The sequence below is a fragment of the Podarcis melisellensis genome (assembly GCF_964234715.1).
Source record: "Podarcis melisellensis genome assembly, chromosome: 12".
Classification (NCBI taxonomy): domain Eukaryota; kingdom Metazoa; phylum Chordata; class Lepidosauria; order Squamata; family Lacertidae; genus Podarcis; species Podarcis melisellensis.
In genome coordinates, this window is record NC_138544.1 from 51,825,239 (window position 1) to 51,850,336 (window position 25,098).

Sequence of the window (25,098 nt, forward strand, 5' to 3'; positions counted from 1 at the left end):
ACTATTTCTGGGTTAGCGGAGTCTGTAACCTGAAGCGTATGTAACCTAAAGTGTATGCAACCCGAGGTACCACTGTAATATATTACAAGCAGACTGTCAGCGTTAATCCTAAACCAAACCCAGTCTGCTCTTTGTCGTGGGAATGCAGCTGAGGAGGACAGGACCTCCACTTTCCACTTGCCTGTACTTCAGGAACTCATTTCAAGATCTCCGGGACTGCTCTGACCCAGGTTGACCCCGGGGCTCCTGAAACGCATGCGTCGGAGAGACCCGATGGAGCACCACAGCGGATACATTGCCCTGAGCACCAGGCATGTTGCATCTTCTGGCGTGCAATAAAAAAAAACTGCTCGGTGGCTGCAGGTAACTCCTTCCACAGTGAGAGTCTTCTGAGCAGCTGCTTTAGTGGCAACGCAATCACGAGAGCCAGATGGTCCCAAGTTGGAAGATTTCCTTACGGCTTCAGACTTCAGGCTCTCAACCAGCTGGGTTAGGATTCCGAAGGGGAGGAGAAATTACTCTCGGAGTTCCTTTGCTTTGGCCTTTATTTGTTGGCCTCTACAAGGCAAGGAGGGACACGGGTGGCACTGTGGGTTAAACCACAGAGCCTAGGACTTGCCGATCAGAAGGCCAACAGTTCAAATCCCCGTGATGGGGTGAGCTCCTGTTGCTCAGTCCCTGCTCCTGCCCACCTAGCAGTTCGAAAGCACGTCAAAGTGCAAGTAGATAAATAGGTCCCGCTCCAGCGGAAAGGTAAACGGCGTTTACGTGCGCTGCTCTGGTTCGCCAGAAGCGGCTTAGTACTGCTGGCCACATGACCCGGAAGCTGTATGCCGGCTCCCTTGACCAGTAAAGCGAGATGAGTGCCGCAACCCCAGAGTCAGTCACGACTGGACCTAATGGTCAGGGGTCCCTTTACCTTTACAAGGCAAGGAACTGCAAGCAGCTGAGATGTGGTTAGCTCCAAATTTGGAAGGTTTCAGGCTCCAAAACTGGGAGAGGGGTCCTATTTTCTGGCATCTTGCGATGGGCGCCTGTTTCGGCTCTATGGTTCTGTAGGTGAGGGTGAGGAAAATATGTTTCCCAGCCTGAGGGCCACAATCCTTTGCAGGCAACTTCCCAGGGGCCACATGGCCCTGGGGGCCGGGCCCGAGGGAAAAGTGGGTGCAACTCTTACCTTTCTACAATCCAGCCATGCAAAGGCCAGAGATTTATACACATCCAGACTGCACACAACCTCTGCCCTAAATTCCAGGCAAGTAGTAGGCATTATCAGAGATCAATGACATATCCCAGTAAAGCAAAGGCCCTCAAGAAGGGTGTGGAGCAAGGCCAGTGTGAAGTGGGTGACCTTGGGAGAGTCTCGAGGGCCAGGTAGAGAGGTCTGATGGGCCACTTTCAGCCCCTGGAGCTGACACGTAGGGGGTGAGAGACAAAAGATTCAACATAAAAAGTGTGCAGGAAAGATGTGGGATGTAAGAAAAGCAGTCAAATACAACATTTCCTGTTTGCCTAGAGTGGACATGCAGGGGAATGTTGGTCCAGCCAGTTGAACTTCCTGTTTTACCTGGTCTGGAGCATCCTTCCTTTGCATGTGACCAGGTAGGTGGGTGTGGCCCTTCCAGACCCCACAAAAGGTCCAGTTACACAGCCACCTTCCTCCTTTGATGCCTTTTCTTCTCTTGGACTGCACTGCTGGCTCTCAGCCAGCAGCATGTGGGATGAGTTCCCAAATGGGAGGAAGTCAAACCCTCTTCTGTAACTCTAAGCTAAAGCCTGCCTTCAGGGATCCAGCTGTGAACTGAATGTGAGTAAACTTCTTAATACTTTTAAAAAGAAGACTGTTGTGTCTTTATTCTTTTAGGAGGGAATCAAAGGCCCCTTACCAGGAATAATAGAACTTAAGAAATTCTAACCAATCTGCAACTAACTTCCTGCTGTGTTTTATCCCCCCTAACTCACTAGGGTGAGTTAGGGGGGATAAAATTTAATCAATATATCCTCTCCTGCTACCCACAACATTCCCACAAAAGCGAATCTGCTGTGAAACTTTTATTTGCCCCTGAAACCCCTCCCTGAAATCCAGAGTAGTACGTTCCCTTATTTCATTATATCTTCACAACAGCTCTGCGAGGCGGACTAGCTGAATGGGAAATAATTTAACTAAGGCTACCTAGTAAGCTTCACACCAGAAATGTGATTTGATCCCTGGCATCTGAGTCCAACACGGTATCCACATGTGCTGGTTTGGGCAAGTGCACCAGTTTTGCAAAACCAGCAGCTTGCACAACGAGACGAGGAGCGCCAAACCAAAAGGAGCAATCCCCTAAGAGGCTTGTTCATTTGTTGTTGTTTAGTTGTGTCCGACTCTTCATGACCCCATGGACCAGAGCATGCCAGGCACTCCTGTCTTCCACTGCCTCGCACAGTTTGGTCAAACTCATGCTGGTAGCTTTGAGAACACTGTCCAACCATCTCGTCCTCTGTCATCCCCTTCTCCTTGTGCCCTCAATCGTTCCCAACATCAGGGTCTTTTCCAGGGAGTCTTCTCTTCTCATGAGGTGGCCAAAGTATTGGAGTCTCAGCTTCACGATCGGTCCTTCCAGTGAGCACTCAGGGCTGATTTCCTTCAGAATGGAGAGGTTTGATCTTCTTGCAGTCCATGGGACTCTCAAGAGTCTCCTCCAGCACCATAATTCAAAAGTATCAATTCTTCGGCAATCAGCCTTCTTTATGGTCCAGCTCTCACTTCCATACACCACTACTGGGAAAACCATAGCTTTAACTATATGGACCTTTGTTGGCAAGGTGATGTCTCTGCTTTTTAAGATGCTGTCTAGGTTTGTCATTGCTTTTCTCCCAAGAAGCAGGTATCTTTTAATTTTGTGGCTGCTGTCACCATCTACAGTGATCTTGGAGCCCAGAAAGGCTTGTTCATGCACTCTGTTAAAACACAGAAACAATCTGTCTCTACACGTGTACCAGTATCTGTGTGAAAGGGTGCACACTCGTTGATTTGCGCAGACCAGCTACTGAGTACGCATACGGGTGTCCGCACCTTACAGTCAATGAGTGTGCAGTCTGTGCACCGGTGTACACACAGTGGCGTTTTCATGTTACATCCATAGGTACGATGTGTACCTATGGACATAAATAGTTGAGCTGTTGTACATGCAACATTCAGGGAATGTAGACACTGAGCACACCGTAGCTAAGATGTACAATTCAACAGGTGCACTTTATTTTGCACAAATACTCACACATGTGCAGAAACAACTTGTGCCTGGGTTCAGTGTAATGTGCGAACAAGCCTGTGCGCAAGGATAGTGCAGTCAGTGGACATGGCATGTGAATAACTGTGTAAGTACTCTTGTTAAATGAAGTAGGTGAACACCTCTTTAGACATTTCTTAGCGGGATTTCTGCAGAATTTGTCCTGTCGAAGCTGATGGAAAATGGGGTCCAGCTCTTCTGCCCCCCACGAGACCTTCCACCCAGGCAGGAGTGTTTTGCAGGCACCACAAAACACCAGTTGATAAATGCCGACCTTTGAGAGGCTTCCACTGCGTTGGATTTTACGAAGGGTCTAGTAAAACCTGATTGATTCATTCATTAGCTAATGTTCGTACAACCCTTTGAAAATGTCGAGAGCCGTAGAGCCGTTAAGTGTTGTTATTGATTGGTCCCCTGTTCCGTTTCGCGCTGGCCCCATAAACGCGAGAACAAGGGGTCATTCCGCAGAGTTAATGGTGGGTGAATGGAAACAAGCCGTCAGAAATGCATGGGCGGCAAAAACGGACGTGTCGGAGGATGGATGTCGGGCATAGAAGCTCTGGTTGGGTTTGGGGACAAAGTCGAAAGGCCTTTGGGGAGGTTTAGCCCAGAGGAGAGGAGACTGAGAGGAGAAACGATAACCACCTTCAAATATCTCAAGTGGTGTCACATGGAGGATGGAGCAAGCTTGTTTTCTCCTACTCTGGAGGGTGGGACTCGAACCAGTGGCTTCAAGTTACAAGGAAGGAGATTCTGCCTAAACATCAGGAAGAACTTTCAGATGGTAAAAGCTGTGTGTCAGTGGAATAGACTCTCCTTCCTTGGAGGTTTTTCAGCAGAGGATGGTCATCTGCTAGGGATGCTCGAGTTGGGATTCCTGTATCGCAGAGGGCTGGACTAGATCAGAGTACAGTGGTACCTCGGGTTAAGTACTTAATTCGTTCCAGAGGTCCATTCTTAACCTGAAACTGTTCTTAACCTGAGGTACCACTTTAGCTAATAGGGCCTCCCACTGCCGTCGTGCGATTTCTGTTCTCATCCTGAAGCAAAGTTCTTAACCCGAGGTACTATTTCTGGGTTAGCGGAGTCAGTAACCTGAAGCGTCTGTAACCCGAGGTACCACTGTAATTTGACATGAAACCTGCAGGCCACACACTGCCTTGTTGCACTGGAGGGGAGGGCAAGGCCACAACTTGGCACTTGAGATGCCTTCACTCTTTAGATTAGTGGTGCCTACCCCAGGGACGACAGAGGACGAGATGGTTGGACAGTGTTCTCGAAGCTACCAGCATGAGTTTGACCAAACTATGGGAGACAGTGGAAGACAGGAGTGCCTGGCGTGCTCTGGTCCAGGGGGTCACAAAGAGTCGGACACGACTAAACGACTAAACAACAAGAAGCCCGGATTTATGTGTAAGCTAAACAAGCTATAGTTTAGGGCCCCACTCTTTTGGGGGCCCCCAAAAAATTTAAAAGAAAAAAACCTTTCCAAAATACAGTGGTATCTCAGGTTAAGAACTTAATTCATTCTGGAGGTCCATTCTTAACCTGAAACTGCTCTTAACCTGAGGTACCACTTCAGCTAATGGGGCCTCCCGCTGCTGTTGCTGCATGATTTCTGTTCTCATTCTGAGGTAAAGTTCTTACCCCGAGGTACTATTTCTGGGTTAGCGGAGTCTGTAACCTGAAGCGGATGTAACCTGAAGTGTCTGTAACCTGAGGTACCACTGTATAAGATAAAAAACAAATAAAATAAAACCTACATACAGCAACAGTGTTTGGTGGTGTATGGGCTCCTATGATGTAAGTCATGGGCCCCGCCTGCTAGCCTGCTCCCTAAAATATCACTGGTTTGCTCATTTCTATATATAAGGTGCCTACATTCTGCATGTGCAAATGGCTTTAGATACCTATTAGGTCCATAAATTACCATATAGCATATATTCAACACAAAAAAACAGTGACAATTTGTTGTTGACAAAGGACAGCTAGACATATAAAGGGCCCCATTATCTTCAGTGGCTTAGGGCCTTATCAAACCTAAATCTGGCCCTTGGCTAACCTATGGCCCTACCAATGTTTTTTGGCTCCAGCTCCCATTAGCCCCAGCCAGATTGGCCAACAGCCAATGCCTGGGCATAATCTCTTACTGTTTCCATCTCTTTCTGTTCTGCCAAAAATGTGAGAATATCTGCTTAGTTTGAGACTGCACCTTAAACTAGACTAAAATATGTCTTTGTAACCAAATTACCATTTTAAGCCTGCCTAGACAAAGCTGCTGTATCTGTTACTCTTCAGCAAGTATTCTGAGTGAGTAAATGTTATTTTTATCTTTTACCAGACTTTTTGTCTGATTGTTGTTTAAAGGGGGGGAGAAAAGGGGCAAATGCAAGGAAAATCCAGTCCTGATTTGTTGTTGTTGTTGTTGTTTAGTCGTTTAATCGTGTCCGACTCTTTGTGACCCCATGGACCAGAGCGCGCCAGGCACTCCTGTCTTCCACTGCTTCCCGCAGTTTGGTCAGACTCATGTTGGTAGCTTCAAGAACACTGTCCAACCGTCTCATCCTCTTCTCCTTGTGCCCTCCATCTTTCCCAACATCAGGGTCTTTTCCAGGGAGTCTTCTCTTCTCATGAGGTGGCCAAAGTATTGGAGCCTCAGCTTCAGGATCTGTCCTTCCAGTGAGCACTCAGGGCTGATTTCCTTCAGAATGGATAAGTTTGATCTTCTTGCAGTCCATGGGACTCTCAAGAGTCTCCTCCAGCACCATAATTCAAAAGCACCAATACTTTGGTGATCAGTCTTCTTTATAGTCCAGCTCTCACTTCCATACATCACTACTGGGAAAACCATAGCTTGAACTATACGCACCTTTGTCGGCAAGGTGATGTCTCTGCTTTTTAAGATGCTGTCTAGGTTTGTCATTGCTTTCCTCCCAAGAAGCAGGTGTCTTTTAATTTCGTGACTGCTGTCACCATCTGCAGTGATCATGGAGCCCAAGAAAGTAAAGTCTCTCACCGCCTCCATTTCTTCCCCTTCTATTTGCAAGGGCCCAGTCCTGATTACTTAAACCAAAAGGCTAAAACTAGCCTATCTCAGCTTCCTTTTAAGCTGAACTCACTAGCGTGAAGAAGGAAGGATGGTATTTAATAAATATATCCTCTCCTGGCAACTATTCACATCCCAACAATGTACGGCTGGTTTTCTTCCCAGCTGACTGACTCCTTGCTGTTTTTCCTCCTCTCGGGAGAGAGGCAAAGAGCAGAGGAATCTGGCCTCTGGGAAATGCAAGAGATGTCCATACTACTGGGGTCATCCGAGCGAGGGCGTTGCAAGAAGATTTACTAGCACCGACTGCTCTTCCAGCAAAACCATCAGCAAATGCAGGCCAAGGGAAGAACAAAAACGCCTTCAGCTTACAAACGGCTTCTTGGGAGACTTGGAAAGAGATTGGCTGCCTCAGCAGTTTTCTCCCCTCCGGCCGATTTCATTAAAAAATTGTGTCAAACATTTTACAGCTGGTGATTTTTAGGGAACTCTCCGCGGAGTCAGGAAGAGGTCAGAGACAAAAGTGAGAGCCACGATCTCGCCTTCTCTGCCACCCCACACCCCCTCGACCTTTTCCCAGCCTGGGTAATTGGGACAGAGTTGGATGAAACCCTCATTAAACTATTTTCCCTCTTCCTCTCTGGGAGGGAAAAAAATGGGGAGAAGTTCTGCCAATAAGGAGGAGCGCCACGGTTTGCTGAACTGATGCAATGTAAGACATTTCCTCCGAAGAGGAGGACCCTCTTTCCCTGATAATTATTATTTTTTATTTTATTTTTTTAAAAAATAGTGATTAAGGTCTCCCTAAGTAGCTCTAAATCTCCTCCCTGGAAATTGCCTTATGCAATCTAATTAGCTAATTCAATTAAACGATTGGGAGATATTAATTAGTCCATTTGTGCCCTGGAATTAATTATCAAATGAAAAAGAAGATAAGGAGGGAAGGGTGAAAGGAAACCCATTATTATTAATTTGCAGTTTTAAGTGTCCATCTGCTTTCGCTGGGGACCAACTTGCTCACCAGAGCCAACCAACGATCCCTTCATTTAAACACCTACAGCTAATTGGATTCAGGCCCCATCTGCACACTCCAATATTACTTTAAACAGGCATGGCTCCCCCCCCCCCAAGTATCCCGGGAACTGTATCTTGCTAAGGGAACGAGAGTTGTTAGGAGACCCCTGCTCCCCCCACGGCGCTACAATTCCCAGAGGGGCTTAACCATTGAGGCATCTTCCTAGGGAACTGCCCTGGGATATGTGAGGCATTGGCCCCCGGAAGGCAGCCCAGGAGGGAATGTGGCCCTGAAAAAGCTTTTCTGCCCCTGCAGTAAGATCATGAAAGTATTACTGCATAAACAACTACAAGCTCGAGGATCAACATTTAAGGTGTTCCAAAAAGCACATGCAACTTTCTGTAGCAGGAAAATAGATAATGCCTTGCTGGCTCACAGCATTTGCTGACTCAGATTCTGTGCAGTCAAAGGAAATATAAAGGTAAAGGGACCCCTGACCATTAGGTCCAGTCGTGGCCGACTCTGGGGTTGCGGCGCTCATCTCGCTTTACTGGCCGAGGGAGCCGGCGTACAGCTTCCGGGTCATGTGGCTAGCATGACTAAGCCGCTTCTGGTGAACCAGAGCAGCGCTTGGAAACGCCGTTTACCTTCCCGCCGGAGCGGTACCTATTTATCTACTTGCACATGACGTGCTTTCGAACTGCTAGGTTGGCAGGAGCAGGGACCGAGCAACGGGAGCTCACCCAGTCGCAGGGATTCGAACCGCCGACCTTCTGATTGGCAAGTCCTAGGCTCTGTGGTTTAACACACAGCGCCACCCGCGTCTCTTGAAGGAAATACAGTTCCCTCTATAAGAGGGGAGGAGCAAAAAGTCCCGATTTGTGTGAAGGGGAGTTTTTTTCTTACTCTCTCGTGGGAGGAATTTCGCGCAGGGAGGGAAGAGAGAGGGAAGGGAAGAAGAAGAAGGGATGGAGAGAGAAAGAGTCCATTCAGAGGGAGAAAGAAGAGAGAAGAGGAGAAGAGAAGGGGAAAGACGGCTGGAAGAAAATGAATGGCCAACCACCATCCATTTGGCCCCGCCCATTCCAATTCCCAGCCCCACCCACTTCTAGTATGATGTGTGATCCTGGAGATATTTCTGCTGAGGGAATGCAGCCTTCAAGAGTTCCCAAGAACTAAGATAATATCTTTTCTTTTTAATTATTATTTATGATTTTCATTTTTATACATTTCAATGATTTTACAATCATTTTCACATTTCAAAACTCAACTTCCTTCCCCCTCTTTTAGCAGTTCCTTAAATTTATTTTTTATATTTTCTGCATATTCCAAATTAACTTAACTTAAACATTTATTCATCTACTTTAAATGTATACTCTTATAAAACTTCAGGCTATTACAATAATCCTGCCCATGTTCTTATATTTATACAGTTTGTTTGTAAATATTCAATAAACCATTTCCATTTGTTTATAAAAAGTTCGTTATCTTGATTCCTTATTCTTCTGGTAAGTTTCGCCATTTCTGTGTATTCCATAAGTTTTTGTATCCATTCTTCTTTCGTCAGGACTTCTTCTTCTTTCCATTTTTGGGCAAATAACATTCTTGCTGCTGTAGTCGCATACATGAATAAATTTCTATACACTTTGGGTAGTTCCAGTTACAGATAGGTAGCCGTGTTGGTCTGCCATAGTCAAAACAAAAAAAAATCCTTCCAGTAGCACCTTAAAGACCAACTAAGTTAGTTCTTGGTATGAGCTTTCGTGTGCATGCACACTTCTTCAGATACCTGATACTTCTTCAGATACCTGGTATCTGAAGAAGTGTGCATGCACACGAAAGCTCATACCAAGAACTAACTTAGTTGGTCTTTAAGGTGCTACTGGAAGGAATTTTTTTTGTTTTGGGTAGTTCTGTCCCTATAATTCCTGAAAAGAAAGCTCCTGGGTTTGTTTGTTTTTACAAATGTTATTTTAAATATATTTTTTCAGTTCATTATATATCATTTCCCAATAAGCTTTAACCTTACTACAAGACCACCACATATGATAAAAATAACCCCTCCCACTACATATCGCAGCCCTACCCACTCTAGTATGTGACTCCTGAGATATTTCTGCCGAGGGAAATCAGCCCTCAAGAGTTTCCAAGAACTAAAATAATTTCTCTTAGTTGCTAAAGAGATGACTTAACTTTAGCCAAATCAGCCAGGTTAACAGCCCAACCACAAATTAATGGTCTTGCTTCCCAGTGTATAGCTAGGCAGCAGAGTACATAGTGGCAAGCGCCACAATTGACTGAATCAGAAATCCCTAAGCATTGATTTATTGGGATTTATCAAAGTATTGCACCAGCATCATTTGCCGCTTTTATGTTTAAGAGGGGGCGTTTTGTAAGTAGTGAAGGGCAAGTGAGGACAAGGGCCACTGAGGGTAAGTGAAGGCAATGCAAACAAAGGTTTTCACAAACCGCGCTGAGAAATTGTGAAAGAACAGGAATATTCAGTATAGCTGGAAGAATCACAAGAAAACAGAGCTATTTTGGAAGAATTCGGTTTTAATTGGGACTCTAGAAGTTCCCCTAAATATATCCAGGGCTTCTAACTCTGTGTTGATATCTCCCAGTTTAAAAAAAAGTATTTTGTGCCAAGGTAGCCCACACTCTGTGCCCTGAAGAAACTAGACTAATGCTTTTGCAGACTTCTAATGACTGGAAGGAGCAAGGAATCACAGGGTTTTCCTAATGATTGCCAATGTGCTTCATCTTCCAGTTCTGACCCTTCAGATCTCCCCAGGGGAGGCCATTGACATTTCGTTGCCTGAGGCAAAGGGTGAGGTGGTACCTCCCCAAATGCCAAGCGGAGACTCTGGTCTGGCAACCTTATTATTCGAATGGCAGTGATAGGACAGCATCCTTCACTGCTCTTGAGGCCAGCAGGCTAGCTTAAGGAGTGTAGCACACAAACTACTCTCTCCTCCACAGGAAACTGCCTTACACTCAGTGCCGGCCCACCCATGAGGTGAGGTGCAGTGACTGCCTTAGGCAGCAGGATCCATGGGGGCAGAACACCCCAATGTAGATCTTTATTCCCCTCCTTGTTCCTGATGTAGAACTTCACTCATGCCTTCCATGGAGAAGGGCACTATTTTTGTGGTTCGCTTCAGGCGCCAAAATGCCTTGGGCTGGCCTGCTAATACAGAGTCAGACCCTCAGACCATTTAGCTCAGTCTACATGCCTCCTGCCTACCCATTGAATTTGGCCCACGAGTCTAGGATCTGATCAGGATCTGGTCCATGGAGCCACAAAGGTTCCCAACCCCGGCTCTGCCTAATGGTAGAACCGGCCCTAGATTTGCTCATAGTACCCTCTCTGGCTTGGGCTGTTGTTGTTGTTTTGCTTCCTCAGAAACTACCTTTGTTCTTTTAAAAAAAGAAGAATGCAAAGATCCCCAGGCATGTCACATTCCATCCTCAAAGCGGACATGATCACAGGATTAGAGATCACACACAGCCTCCTGGTGACCTCTTAAGCAAGAAACGCAGGACAACCTTGGCTCACTGCCACTGCCACTTTCTCCTCACCTTCGGCGCCTGCTAAAAACATTCCTGTTTAGGCAAGTCTACCCAGATGCTTAGAAAGTTGAGGCAATTCTAATCCATTTTAGTATTTTTAACTTTTGTGCATGTCCAATTCCGGGCACCACAATTTAAGAAGGATGTCGACAAGCTGGAACGTGTGAGGAGGAGGGCAAGGAAGGCTCTGGAAACCAAGCCTGATGAGGAATGGTTGAAGGAGCTGGGGATATTTCGGCTGGAAAAGAGGAGATAGGATAGGCATCTTCAAATATCTGAAGGGCTGTCACATGGAAGAGGGAACAAGCTTGTTTTCTCCGGCCCTGGAGGGTAGGACTCGAACCCGTGGTTTCAAGTTACAAGAAAGGAGATTCCGACTAAATGCCAGGAAGAACTTTCGGGCAGGAAGAGCTGTTCAAATGTGGAACAGTCTTTCGGGTGGTTGTAGACTCTCCTTCCTTGGAGATTGGATGGCCCTCTGTCATGGATGCTTTAGCTGAGATTCCTGAATCATAAGTGTTATGAACTGAGTTGAATAAGATCCAAAACACGGCAGTTTGATTGGTCCTAGAACAATAGGATACAAAATGCAGCAGTCTGATTGTCCTCTGTGTGCCACAATTGGAATACGGCAGTCTGATTGGTCCTAGAACAATGCAGCGGTCTGATTGGTCCGCAGGAGCCACCCAATCCAGCTCCAGGTGGAAGTGAATCCGCAACCTGATTGGCCTACAGGAGAATCCCAGAATTAACCAATCACGTGCAGCCCATTGTGTAAATAATGTATATAAAGCAGATATTTTGGGGGAACTTTCATTCCTGACTACTACGAGCTGAATAAAGAGCATGAAATCCACTCTCGACTCTGCAATTCTATGATTCTATGTTTTAAAGCATGGCTGTGATTTCCCCTTTCTTTTCCTTGCTTATCTTTTCATAGAACACTTTGAGGTTGTTGTTTTTTAATCAATCCTGCGGTGTATGTAAATTTTATGAAACAAACAAGCAAATAAAGAGTTAAAGAATATACACAGTATATTTTAATAGTTAAAATGTACGCAGCATTTGACAAAAAGCAAGCCAGGGCTGATTCTGGAAAGAGCTGCGCAGATCCCCACTCAGTTTCTAATAATCAATTTCCTGCTCAATGTGTTCCCCTTCCTGGCCCTATTTTCTTTCAGCTGAGAGCGAGAAAGAGGGCTTGTTTGTTCCAAGAGCACTTTGCCAGCTTCTCTCTTCCACAGCAGCGTGGCGGAATGTCAAGCCTTCGGCAAGCTGTCCAGGATCAACATGCGTTCCAGTTACTCTCGCCGCTGAGCGGCACACAAGCCAGTAAATTTAGCCCTTCCGTGGCACGGAGCCCTCAGTTCTTTCTGCAAACAGCAGCAGCAGCAACCACACAACAACACAAGTTTCCGTGTGCAGGCAACGTGCGAGGCAGCGAGATTTGAGCCAAGGCCTGGGTCATCCATTCCTCCATCAGCACAGCTTGCTGTGCTCGAACGTGTTCACGCAAGGTCTCCCATATGCAGACTTGCACCACCTGGAGACAGGATTGCAAAGGAAACGGGGGTGAAATCAGAGAATCACAGGGTGCTCGAGTTGGCAGGGACCCCCAGACGCCATCTAGTTTAGCCCCCGCAATGCAGGAGTCCCTCGTGGAATCCTGCAGGCCCTCCAAAAGCCAACGAGACGCCTCCATTTTCAACATTCAGCTTCTGAGTGTGAACTGTGCAAGCGTTCAGTATACCTGAAGGAGCGTCTCCACCTCCATCGTTCAGCCCGGACACTGAGGTCCAGCGCCGAGGGCCTTCTGGTGGTTCCCTCACTGCGAGAAGCCAAGTTACAGGGAACCAGGCAGAGGGCCTTCTCGGTAGTGGCACCCGTCCTGTGGAACGCCCTCCCATCAGATGTCAAAGAGAAAAAAACAACTACCAGACTTTTAGAAGACATCTGAAGGCAGCCCTCTTTAGGGAAGCTTTTAATGTTTAATAGGTTATTGTATTTTAGTGTTCTGTTGGAAGCCGTCCAGAGTGGCTGGGGAAACCCAGCCAGATGGGCGGGGTATAAATACTAAATTATTATTAACGTTTTTTTGTTCCAGAATGCAGCACTGGCTTCATTAGAGGCCAGCAGCCTCTCCTGCCGCCCAGGTGACCAGGGTTCGAACCCTGTTCCTTTTGAGGAAGGACCACAGTTGAGTGGCAAGATGCACACTTTTCTGAGTTCGTGTTTTGACGCTGGTGATTTTCTCCCTTTCCATCCTGGAAAGAAGGTGGGATGTTAACCGGATACAAAATGAAAAATAAAATATATTTTCTATTTAGGAATCTTGATAACCTTCCTTCCTTGTAAGGTACTAGAATGGTAAGGGAACGCTTCCTGTCTCTGAAGAGGATCTGTTGAGCCACACACACACACACAAATCCTATCCCCTGTGTGTGGAAGTTCAAAGGAAAGTAACCTCGCTGACTCACAGACCACAGGATGGAGAGCTAACTCTGGATTAGTCATCCCCCCCATTGATGAGTAATGTGCAACATCTGTGGTGCATATTTATGGCACTTTTAGCACTGGGCATTCTAGCAAAAAGAGGCTGCTGTTGGGTGTAACGATGGACAGAGGAAGCATTGATAGGAACAGAGAGAGCCAGGGGCGGACGGAACTACAATTCCCTGTACCTCTCCCTGGGCTTCCAAATTGCTCCACCTTTTAGCACTGAGGGGGAAATAGATGCTCCCATCTTTGTGGGTCCTTTTCTCTGCCAAAACAAGGACACTGTGAAGCCCAGAGAAGGGGAACGATTTAGCTGCTAGCTTATCACGTAGGGGTTCCTTTGCATCTGCAATCTTTTTCTGATTAGACGGAGGGATGACGGCTGGTTAAGACCAGCACTGTGCAGGTAAAACATAGGTAGGCAAACTAAGGCCCGGGAGCCGGATCCGGCCAATCACCTTCTAAATCCGGCCCACAGACGGTCCGGCAATCAGTGTGTTGTTGTTGTTGTTTAGTCGTGTCCGACTCTTCATGACCCCATGGACCAGAGCACGCCAGACACTCCTGTCTTCCACTGCCTCCCACAGTTTGGTCAAACTCATGCTGGTAGCTTTGAGAACACTGTCCAACCATCTCGTCCTCTGCCATCTCCTTCTCCTTGTGCCCTCCATCTTTCCCATCAGTCCATGGGACTCTCAAGAGTCTCCTCCAGCACCATAATTCAAAAGCATCAATTCTTCAGCGATCAGCTGGGAAAGATTGCTAACCGCTGAGGTAAAACGACAACGGAGGTCTCTGACCCAGAGAGTCGACAGCAAAGAAAAGATGGCAAAGGTAGAAGAGGAGAGAGATAGGATTAGGTTTGGGGTGAGAGAAGGACAGAGAGGTTTAAGGCAAAGGTATTATAGGGGAGGAGAGGTCAAGTATCGTAAGTATCACCAACCGCTGTTGGGAGAAACCCAGCAGTTCTCGTGCAGGTCAGATCATTGGGGGGGGGGCATTGTTAAAGACTACCTATGGCCTCTGTGCGTATAAAATGCTCTCCCTGTCACCACCCTTGTCATCGTTTTGGTGTGCAATCCCCCCCCCCCGGGAATTTGGGCAGCACCAGTGGTGTTGCACAGTTCATCACGCTTTGGGAAGTTTTGCAATACAACAGTAAAGACAGTGGTCTTTACTGTTGCTCCCTGAAGCAATGTACAGTGGTACCTCGGGTTACAGACGTTTCAGGTTACAGATGCTTCAGGTTACAGACTCCGCTAACCCAGAAATAGTACCTCGGGTTAAGAACTTTGCTTCAGGATGAGAACAGAAATCGTGCGGTGGCAGCGGGAGGCCCCATTAGCTAAAGTGGTACCTCAGGTTAAGAACAGTTTCAGGTTAAGAACAGGCCTCCAGAATGAATTAAGTTCTTAACCCGAGGTACCACTGTATAAAGTTCACCAAACCTAAAGGGAGAGGTGAGCGTTTTGACTAGGGGTAGGCAAACTAAGGCCCGGGGGCCGGATGCGGCTCAATCGCCTTCTCAATCCGGCCTGCGGATGGTCCGGGTATCAGCATGTTTTTACATGAGTAGAATGTGTCCTTATAGTTAAAATGCATCTCTGGTTTATTTGTGGGGCCTGCCTGGTGTTTTTACATGAGAAGAATGTGTGCTTTCATTTAAAATGCATCTCTGGGTTATTTGTGGGGCGTAGGAATTTGTTCATTCCCCCCCCCCCCAATATAGTCTGGCTCACCACATGGTCTGAGGGTTGGGTTGTTGGGCTTGTTCACTTCTACATCAAAGGGGAAAACCAATAATAGGGTTCAGTTCATAGAAAAGAGCTTCAAGTGGAAGTAATTAAGAGCAGTGTTTAACAAGAAGCTAAGGCCAGCTGGTCAAAGTGATCTCATGGCTGACACACTGAGCACGCTGAACCTTCCTGCCGTGAATTTACTCTTACCACTTTGGGATTGTGCTGAGCCGAAACCGTACCCCACTGCACCCTGGTGTCATTTCTGGCATTGTCAAAACCAGGGGTCAGCAACCTTTTTCAGCCGTGGGCTGTCCCTCAGACCATGTGGTGAGCCAGACTATATTGGGGGGGGGGAATGAACAAATTCCTACGCCCCACAAATAACCCAGAGATGCATTTTAAATGAAAGCACACATTCTTCTCATGTAAAAACACCAGGCAGGCCCCACAAATAACCCAGAGATGCATTTTAACTATAAGGACACATTCTACTCATGTAAAAACATGCTGATACCCGGACCATCCGCAGGCCGGATTGAGAAGGCGATTGGGCCGCATCCGGCCCCCGGGCCTTAGTTTGCCTACCCCTAGTCAAAACGCTCACCTCTCCCTTTAGGTTTGGTGAACTTTATACAGTGGTACCTCGGGTTAAGAACTTAATTCATTCTGGAGGCCTGTTGTTAACCTGAAACTGTTCTTAACCTGAGGTACCACTTTAGCTAATGGGGCCTCCCGCTTCCACCGCATGATTTCTGTTCTCATCCTGAAGCAAAGTTCTTAACCCGAGGTACTATTTCTGGGTTAGCGGAGTCTGTAACCTGAAGCGTCTGTAACCTGAAGCGTCTGTAACCCGAGGTACCACTGTACATTGCTTCAGGGAGCAACAGTAAAGACCACTGTCTTTACTGTTGTATTGCAAAACTTCCCAAAGCGTGATGAACTGTGCAACACCACTGGTGCTGCCCAAATTCCCGGGGGGGGGGGGATTGCACACCAAAACGATGACAAGGGTGGTGACAGGGAGAGCATTTTATACGCACAGAGGCCATAGGTAGTCTTTAACAATGCCCCCCCCCCAATGATCTGACCTGCACGAGAACTGCTGGGTTTCTCCCAACAGCGGTTGGTGATACTTACGATACTTGACCTCTCCTCCCCTATAATACCTTTGCCTTAAACCTCTCTGTCCTTCTCTCACCCCAAACCTAATCCTATCTCTCTCCTCTTCTACCTTTGCCATCTTTTCTTTGCTGTCGACTCTCTGGGTCAGAGACCTCCGTTGTCGTTTTACCTCAGGGGTTAGCAATCTTTCCCAGCTGATCGCTGAAGAATTGATGCTTTTGAATTATGGTGCTGGAGGAGACTCTTGAGAGTCCCATGAACTGCAAGAAGATCAAACCTCTCCATTCTGAAGGAAATCAGCCCTGAGTGCTCACTGGAAGGACAGATCGTGAAGCTGAGGCTCCAATACTTTGGCCACCTCATGAGAAGAGAAGACTCCCTGGAAAAGACCCTGATGATGGGAAAGATGGAGGGCACAAGGAGAAGGAGATGGCAGAGGATGAGATGGTTGGACAGTGTTCTCAGAGCTACCAGCATGATTTTGACCAACTGCGGGAGGCAGTGGAAGACAGGAGTGCCTGGTGTGCTCTGGCCCATGGGGTTGCGAAGAGTTCGACACGACTAAATGACTAAACAACAACAACAACAATGCAGCGGTTTTACTTCACCCCATGAGGCACACTCCATTGTTTCTGGAGACAAAGAAGAAGAGAAAGAACCAAAACAAAAAATGCCATGAAATTCCTGCACTGCAGGGCATTGGACTACATGACGCTAGAAGAAGAAGAAGAAGAAGAGGAGGAGGAGGAGGAGTTTGGATTTGATATCCCGCCTTTCACTCCCTTTAAGAAGTCTCAAAGCAGCTAACGTTCTCCTTTCCCTTCCTCCCCCACAACAAACACTTTGTGAGGTGAGTGGGGCTGAGAGACGTCAGAGAAGTGTGACTGGCCCAAGGTCACCCAGCAGCTGCATGTGGAGGAGCGGAGACGCGAACCCGGTTCCCCAGATTACGAGTCCACCGCTCTTAACCACTACACCACACTGGCTAGAAGTGCATTCCAATTCTACGATTTTATGATTCTATCTATGCAATGTCCAGGCTTGCTCCTCAATGTCACTTTTGTGCTGCACAATGCAGCGGTTTGACTTCACCTTGCGAGGCACACTCCATTGTTTCTGAAGACAAAAAAGAAGAAAAAGAACCAATGCCAGCCAAAAACCCTGCCTAGAGGCCACTAAGCCCCAGAGGGATCCCCTGCGCACAGCTCAGCAGCTGAGCAGAAGTCCTGTGCAAAGAGAGAGAGAGAGAGAGAGAGAGAGAGAGAGAGAGAGAGAGAGAGAGAGAGAGAGAGATCAGGTTCCTGGCGGCTCTCTCCCTCACATGCCCAGCAACGGGCACGCTTGGCCTCAGGCAGCCGCGCACCGGGAGCCTCCGCGGCTGCGCGCGCAGCCCGAGCCCGTCCTGCGCCAGGCCACCCAATAGAAGCGGCCGGCGGAGCGGACTTGCCTCCCCGCGCGGGAGAGGAGGCTCGTCGCGCCACGGGACCCGGCGCCGCTCCCACGGGCTGTGGAAGCTCCCCCGCGTGGACACGGGTGGGAGGGGCACGCTGGACCAGTCTCGCTGAGACCGAACCGGATCGGCAGCTGCCAATCTAGATCGTCCCATTTCCTCGGGGTTGGGTTTGTTTGTTTGTTTGTTTGCGGGGGATTGGCCGACCCCCTGCTGAGAAGCAGCGAAAGTGAAAACTCCTCTAATTGCTCTGTGTGCAAACACGGCGGCTCTCGCAGTTCGGTTGGATCCATGCTGCGATTGTAGATGGAAACTTGGGAGAGACAGGCCCGTTCTAAGTACATTTAATAATAATAATAATAACAACAACAACTTGGAGAGACAGATAATGATGATGATGATGATGATAATTAATAATAATAATTAATAATAATTAATAATAATAATAATAATAATAACAACAACAACAACTTGGGAGAGACAGGCCCGTTCTAAGTATAATAATAATAATAATAATAATAATAATAATAATAATAATAATAATAATAATAATAATATAGCAGAGGCAATCTGAGCACCGGCTAGTTCAGCACCCCGTTTCCTGCAATAGCCCCTTCAGATGCCGACGTGACTCCTCTCTCTCTCTGACCAGCAAGTGGTCTACTACGCAATTCCCTTGCAATTCCCTCTCCCGTTTACACCTCCTTTCCCCGCCTCCTCCATTCATTCCTCCTCCAGCTGCTTTAACGAGCTTCGGAAAGTGAATTACGCTGGCCTCGTTTCCAAGAAATCCTGTGTTTATGAGCAGCTTTGGCTGTCTCCGCGCGGATCGCCTGGGTTGTTTTTGGGGAGAGTCCCAGCGCGAGACAGAACAAAAGGAATGTGTTGCACTTTGATGGAATTGCGTAAAGGGATCGGAGAGCTTGCTGCTCCGGCTCCCCCTGCTGCTGATCGTGTGAATGGCAGCGAGAGTTTGCTGGGTCAAGCGGGAGGGAGGCCTGTATTTATTAAAAAGGTAAAGGTAAAAGACCCCTGACAGTTAGGTCCAGTCGTGAACGACTCTGGGGTTGCGGCGCTCATCTTGCTTTACTGGCCGAGGGAGCCGCCGTTTGTCCGCAGACAGTTTTTCCTGGTCATGTGGCCAGCATGACTAAGCTGCTTCTGGTGAAACCAGAACAGCACATGGAAACGCCATTTACCTTCCCGCCGGAGCTGTACCTATTTATCTACTTGCACTTTGACGTGCTTTCGAACTGCTAGGTTGGCATGAGCAGGGACCGAGCAACGGGAGCTCACACCGTTGCGGGGATTTGAACCGCCGACCTTCTGATCGGCAAGTCCTAGGCTCTGTGGTTTAACCCACAGCGCCATCCGCGTCCCTTCATGTGGTACCTGCCTGGATTTTCCCACGCAATTCTCTGGGTGGGAGGAGGCCCCGCCCCAAATCACCAGTTCATGCAGAGACACGATGGTCAGTAAGCAAATTCTGTCTTGGAAGAGCCATAGTTCAGTGGTAGAACATCTGCTTTGCATGGAGAAGGTTCCATGTTTAATCCTCAGCGTCTCCAGATGGGTCTGAGAAAGGCACCTGCTGCTGCCGGTCAGTGTCGACAATACTGCACTAGATGTGCCAATGACCCAACTTGGGGGCAAATGACCTAACAGCGTTCGAGTGTGCAGATGTGCAGAACAATGCACGCACGGGTGCAACACACAGGTCACGGAGGTGTTCCTTCACTGAAGTTACCTACGCAGAGGCTGAACAGCTGTCTTCCTCGGTGAAAGCTGTAGTTGCATCTTCCGCACTGGTTCCCACATTGGGAAGGAGTTGCACTAGATTAAGGTTACCAGATGTCCTCATTTCCTGTTGACAGTCCCCAGATTTACAAATCAGTCCCCGTACAAAATCCATTGAAGTTGAAAAGTGTCCCCGGATTCATCGAAAAAAATCTGGTAACCTTACACTAGGGGTCAGCAAACTTTTTCAGCAGGGGGCCAGTTCACTGTCTCTCAGACCTTGTTGGGGGGCTGGACTACATTTTTTTGGGGGGGGAATGAACTAATTCCTATGCCCCACAAATAAACCAGAGATGCATTTAAAATAAAAGCACACATTCTACTCATGTAAAAACACGCTGATTCCCGGACTGTCCGTGGGTCGGATTGAGAAGGCAGTTGGGCCGGATCCAGCCCCCAGGCTTTATTTTGACTACCCATGCACTAGATCGCTTCTAAGATCCCTCCTGCCTCTATGGTTCTGTGCAGAGGTATCAGATAGCATCCTCAGTAGATAGCTAATTGGTGCTCATGGGAAACTTTGGTTAATTTATTTCTCATGGTAAAGGTAAAGGTAAAGGGACCCCTGACCGTTAGGTCCAGTCATGGCCGACTCTGGGGTTGCGGCACTCATCTCGCTTTATTGGCCAAAGGAGCTGGCGTACAGCTTCCAGGTCATGTGGCCAGCATGACTAAGCTGCTTCTGGCGAACCAGAGCAGCGCACGGAAACGCCGTTTACCTTCCCGCCGGAGTGGTACCTATTTATCTACTTGCACTTTGACGTGCTTTCGAACTGCTTGGTTGGCAGGAGCAGGGACCGAGCAATGGGAGCTCACCCCGTCGCGGGGATTCGAACCGCCGCCCTTCATTTTTGGAATCGCTTTTAAAAATAATCCACCTGCAGCGTGTGATTTAAAACAACAACAACACTCTGTGAGAGACAGCAACATATTAAATAGCTGTGATTCCTGCATTGAAGGGAGGGCTGGACACTAGATGACCAAGAGTCCCTTCTAACTGTACAATTCTATGATTCTATGATACCTCTTTTGGCCTTGTGGTTTCCCTGGGGGAGTGGGAGCAAAACGCTTCTAGAAATAGAATGGATTTTCCCGAAAGAGCTCAGAGTGCTCTAAGACTTCAGAGGCCCAAACTGAGCTTAGCATGACAGTTCGAGAAACAACCCTAGGAAATCTAGCCAGACAAGCGATTTCCTACGCATTGTATAAGTTTTGCCGCATAAGGATTTGCTCTATCATGGATACTTTAGCTGAGATTCCTGCATTGAAGCGGGTCGGACTAGATGACCTTTGGGTCCCTTCCAACTCTTAAGATTCATCCGGAGCAGGAACTGGTTCCCATGCGCAGAGAACTGCGCAGGGATGCATACACATGGAAAGGTGTCCTGTGTTGTTGTTGTTTAGTCATTTAGTCGTGTCCGACTCTTCGTGACCCCATGGACCAGAGCACGCCAGGCCCTCCTGTCTTCCACTGTCTCCCGCAGTTTGGTCAAACTCATGCTGCAACCTTCGAGAACACTGTCCAACCATCTTGTCCTCTGTTGTCCCCTTCTCCTTGTGCCCTCCATCTTTCCCAGCATCAGGGTCTTTTCCAGGGAGTCTTCTCTTCTCATGAGGAGGCCAAAGTATTGGAGCCTCAGCTTCAGGATCTGTCCTTCCCGTGAGCACTCAGGGCTGATTTCCTTCAGAATGGAGAGGTTTGATCTTCTTGCAGTCCACGGGACTCTCAAGAGTCTCCTCCAACACCAGAATTCAAAAGCATCAATTTTTCGGCGATCAGCCTTCTTTATGGTCCAGCTCTCACTTCCATACATCACTACTGGGGAAAAAAGTGTCCTGCACACATCTAAATGGGGGGAGTGTTATTGGGTTGTTGTTTTTATTTTGATTATATATATTGTGGTTTTATATTTTGGGTTTGTTCCGTGAACTGCCCTGAGACCTTCGGGTATAGGGTGGTATATAAATTAAATTAATAAAAATAAACAAATAAACAAATGAAGGCCTAGCTCCAGATCAGCAGCGCAGCAGTTCTAATGTAACACTCTTCCCCCAAAGTCATATGCGTCTTCCCTTCCTGTCAATGCCTATGTAACAAACCGACTGTTTCTTCACTGGAGGATAGAGTGCATTCAGCACTCCAAATGCATTGTAATAAATTTGAGGGTGGACTAGATGGGTTTTGGGTTCCCCTCCAAACCTGCTATTCTTTGCAAAAAGAGGCCAACCCCCCCCCCCCACATTAATTAAGTGAATTGCTTAACCAGATCTGCTAAGTATCTGCTTTGTTATGTAAGCGTGGGCCAAAGCATTGCCATGGAAACTAAATAGCTGGAACCGCTTCTGGGAATAAGCTGGAGAAGGTGTCAGCGTGTGTCTGAATGCTGGAGGGAGAACAAGAGGCAGTGATTTTTGGAACTCAGTTGGAAAGATGATGTGTAAATGCAGTCCCATGCCATTGGAAATAAACCTTATATCACATCATAGTCTCAAGAGACCTTCATTCCAAACCAAACCCAAAGTATGCACTGGAACTCCTGAACTCTATTCCTCCTGCATGTAAGTACATATACTTTGCCCAGAACTATGGAATTCTGCAACTTGTATAAGTTTTTCAAAGCATAGGAATTTGCATATATTTGCATAAAGTGTGCTAATGATAGGGGTGTTCCTTCCTAACCTCCAGAAATTTCGCCAGGTTCTCATTTCCCCTTTTCAGGTTGTAGCAAGCAGTAGCCATATAAACGTAAAGGGACCCCTGACCATTAGGTCCAGTCGTGGCCGACTCTGGGGTTGTGGCGCTCATCTCGCTTTATAGGCCAAGTGAGCCAGCGTACAGCTTCCAGGTCATGTGGCCAGCATGACTAAGCTGCTTCTGGCAAACCAGAGCAGCTCATGGAAACGCCATTTACCTTCCTACCGGAGCGGTACCTATTTATCTACTTGCACTTTGACCTGCTTTCGAACTGCTAGGTTGGCAGGAGCAGGGACCGAGCAACGGGAGCTCACCCCATCGCGGGGATTCGAACCGCCAACCTTCTGATCGGCAAGTCCTAGGCTCTGTGGTTTAACCCACAGCGCCACCTGCGTTCCCCCATATACTTTGTAGCCATATACTTTGAAGCTTATATTGTCTGACAGCAGCCACTGTGCTGTAGTGGTTAGAGTGTTAGACTGGGACCTAGGAGACCAGGGTTCAAATCCCCACTGGCCAGTCACTGCTAGCCTAACTTACCTCACAGGGTTGTTGGGAAGGTAAAATAACGAGACAGAGAGAGTCCCTTGAAGGAAAGTCTGAGGCCGTTTAGGGCTTTAAAGGTCAACACCAACACTTTGAATTGTGCTTGGAAACGTACTGGGAGCCAATGTTATGTGGTCTCAGTGGCCGCCCCCAGTCACCAGCCGCATTCTGGATTAGTTGTACAGTGGTACCTCTGGATGTGAACAGGATCTGTTCCGGAGCCCCGTTCGCACCCTTAGCAGAACGCAACCCGCATCTGCATGCGTGTGGGTCATGATTCGCCACTTCTGCGCATGTGCGTGAAGTCGTTTTGAGTGTCTGCGCATGCACGAGCAGCAAAACCCGGAAGTAACCCGCTCCATTACTTCCAGGTCGCTGCGGAACGCAACCTGAAAATGCTCAATCTGCAGCTACTTTAATCCGAGGTATGACTGTAGTTTCCGGGTCACCTGCAAAGGTAGCCCCACATAGAGCGCATTGCAGTAGTCCAAGCGAGATATAACCAGAGCAGATAAAATTGAAGGAATGGGTTTCCCAAACCCCAAAACTGACTGTGCAGGCAGTTTTTAAACTACACCAAAATCCCCATTTCTCCTTAGCTAAAATGCATAAACTTTAGCCGTTGAGCAAATGCAAAACAAGAACACAGCTCTCTCCCTTATCAGTTTGACGGCAAGACTGGCCTTGACTTTACCAGTAGAACAGACACAGACATATGTCCTGACCACAAATGACGCAGAGACCCAAGTCTGGGACTAACGCCAGAGCATGTTCTCGGAAGTAGTGACCTCTTGCTCCAAGATAGGAGTAGGATCAGGAATATCCTTTTATGGTCAGAAGTACAGGAAGGAAGATCCTTTTATGATTGAGAGTACCAGAGCAGGAACATATGTGATGTCAACCTGTGTACGTACGCCCACGTAATCACATGGTCGTGGGTTTGAGCCCTACATTGCGCAAAAGATTCCTACTTTCCAGGGGATTGGATTAGATGATCCTCAGGGTCCCTTCCTAGGAATCCTATGATTCTATGATCTGCTTGGCCACTCTGAGAACAGGCTGCTGGACTAAGAAGGGTCACTGGCCTGGTGATCCAGTAGGTCTCTTCTTATGTTTAAGCTCTCCCATCACTCCATCCCAATTTTCCCTAGTTGGGAAAAAACCCATTTTGGACTTTGCAGCCATTAATGTTCTTTTTAAAACAACAACAACAACCAACGCCCAAATCTTTCTTTTCCCCTTTCTAAATGCCACCACACTCCTGTTGCAGAAAGGAAACGACTGCAAATCTCGCAGGCCGCTAATTTAATGCCTATAATTTCTCACGGACAGTGGCGTACTAATGGGCAATAAAACCGCTACCTGATTTCAGACCAGGCAAGTTCAGTCAGTCATACTTTATTATGAAATAGTTTGCTGCCTTCGGCCGATGTGTTCACCCAGAGTTTTTAAGTCAGGCTGGCGGGAGTTAAGTGCAGCTGAGATTCACCCCAATCTGTTCCTACCAACAGAGCTGGGTGGCGGATCTTCGGAAGGTCAGAGTTCAACAGGGCAAAAAGGCAGCTAGTTTGTATGTAACACGAACCCTAACGACTGCCAGAAATAGGGATGATGCAGCTTTAAGAGAGACTGGAATGCTGACACACATACAAAGAGAGAGAGAGAGAGAGAGATTTCATTGGGACCTGTAGCAGAGAGAACATGAGGCTTCTCCCTCACACTAATATTTCAACCAGATGGCTGCTGGCGGTGAATTCGCTTTGACTTTGAACGTGCACCGCAGTACACAAAACAGCCACCTCCAAGATCAGAGGAATACCAGTTGCTGGAGAAGACCTGGGCTTCTCAGAAGCATCTGATGGACTGCTGTGGGAAACACGATGTCAGATAAGACAGGCCTTTGGAACAAACCAGCAGGGCCCTTCTTACGTTGTTGGCAGTCACTGTACTCCAGAAGCGCACCCATTTCATGGTTGCCAGGCATACTTTTTCTTCTCCAAGATCCATCAGGCGGGGCGGCGGCGGCAGGGAGTTCTGCAAAGCTTTATCGGCTGCGCATAGCTCTGATTGGCTAGTAGCCGTGACTTTGCAATCCTTCCCCAGGCCAGCTTTACACTATGTGTGCTTCACAGGTGGCAGTGGGGGGATGTTGAATGATAATGAAATATCAATGTGGTCTTTTTTATTTCCTTTTTGTTTTAGGACTGAAGACCGACATGAAACACAGGGAGGGATGGCAGACTACAGATCCCATCAATGCTAGAGACACTGATAGTTATAGCTGCCTATGACAAAGTGAGGGTGAAAGATGAGAGCGCAAAATATGGTCTGAAGCTCAACATCAAAA